Here is a 1,895-nt window from a genome sequence, read left to right as displayed (position 1 = left end):
TGAGTGTTTTACAAATTTCTTAAAAATTCAAAAATCACATTTACGTGAGCGGTGAATACTTTCCAGATGCATCTTAATTCAGTTCTATTTCACACCCAGTCTTGGTATTTGCTCACGACAACATGAATGTGAATTGGACTGTAACATCACTGCATCTGTTTTGCTTTAGGCAATATGGACGAATATGGACGCATAATAATGTAATCATCTATGACCACATTGTCTTTTCTCATCATTTTCTAACAGCTGAATGTTTACTTAAATTGTGTGTGTGTGTCTGCATTGGTGCAAAAGAAAGAAGAAAAGGAATCAACAGCTAGAAACTTTTAGCTGCTAAGTAAAATCCTGCAGGCTTGTCCAAAATAAGCATTTTTAGACTGATGTGTCATCTAAAAATAAAAAAAATAAAAATCTGTAAATATGTTTTATTGCACACAATGTGCACCTATGCTAAGTTAATAATTATTATTTATCTGTAATCCTAACTTACATGAATTTGACCAAAGGCATAAAAGACTTTTGGGAAGAAAAATAAACACGGTAGAAATGAGACCAAAACACGGTTTGCTAATTTACTTTCAGGATAGAAAACAGGAAAGAAAAGCATAACGGTATTGAAAATGTTTTGTTTTCTAAACTTAAAAGCATATATGCAGATAAAAATCTAGTAAAAGCCGAGATTATCCTCTCTCCTTATTTCACAATTGTTTTGCAAAGTTCATGCACTTTTCCAGAGGCATTAAATTTTGCGTTATTCTAAAATATGAAAGATGAGTACAAGCACGAGCTGTAGGAAGTGTGGCTTATGTTTAAGTAGAAACTATATACTACATAGGAAAAGTATTTAATTGTGTTTTTAACATTTAATCAGTCTGCTCAATGCCGACGTTCAGGGCACAAAACCATAAAATGTGTTAAAACTTTCAAAATATTTCCATTACTACTTAATTTGTCACATACCATAATTTCCAGGCTGAACATGAGGATCATTTTTTGCATTAACAAGACAAAGGAGCATCTAAAATGGTGCAGACGTCAAGGTTAGAAGAAATTAGCAAAAAAGTTTCACTGATCAATAGAAACCATTTGCAAGACTCTGACTTTAGCCTGACTCTTAAATTAATGGGGGGGAAAACTCGTCCTGAGAGAAAATGCTTCCTCTCGACTAAACCCGACAGCTCATCTCTGAGACCAGGCCAGTCTGTGTCTGGTGAAAAGGAAGACTTGTTGGTCAAATTTTATGAAATAATGCACGTTAAATTCTCCTACGCTGAACACGGTGGTGGCAGAGTGATTGTGTGACGCAGTGGAGTTGTTGGTGAGGATACGAATGAATGGAAAACAGGAAAATCCTAGGAGAAAACGTAAAACATGCAGTCAGAAAAACAATGCAATGATTTAGGCTGAAATGTGTGCAACGGTTAGAACGGCCCAGTCAAAGTCCAGACATAAACATCCAACAGAAAAACCGTGATTTGTCAGGGAAATTCCTGTTCAGAGAACCTCCATCCAATCTGAGCGAATCTGAGCTTTTTCGCAGCAAAAATTTGCAAATATTTTTATTCTAGATGTGCTAAACTGGGAAAGTTCGGGTCAGATGCAAATACCTACTTCACTTCCCAGACTTGAATTTGTTGAACTCATTTTATCTCTCCACTGTGCATTATTTTTGTTTAGGTTTACTACAATGCGGCCTAGTAAAATCCACCGTACGGGTTTGCGTTAGCACCGTTGGACCAAACGAAACGAAGGAATGAATATGAATTCAGAAACGTAATCTAGATTACAATGAAACCTGAGTTGTAATCTTAACACAAAGAAACACACACACACGCACGCGCGCACGCACGCACGCACACACACACACACACAGCAGCAGCAGCATCAGTCTGGAC

The sequence above is a fragment of the Poecilia reticulata genome, linkage group LG1, assembly GCF_000633615.1.
Source record: "Poecilia reticulata strain Guanapo linkage group LG1, Guppy_female_1.0+MT, whole genome shotgun sequence".
In the NCBI taxonomy this organism is placed as follows: domain Eukaryota; kingdom Metazoa; phylum Chordata; class Actinopteri; order Cyprinodontiformes; family Poeciliidae; genus Poecilia; species Poecilia reticulata.
The sequence above is the reverse complement of the archived record's forward strand: the minus strand, read 5'-3'. Positions refer to the sequence as shown.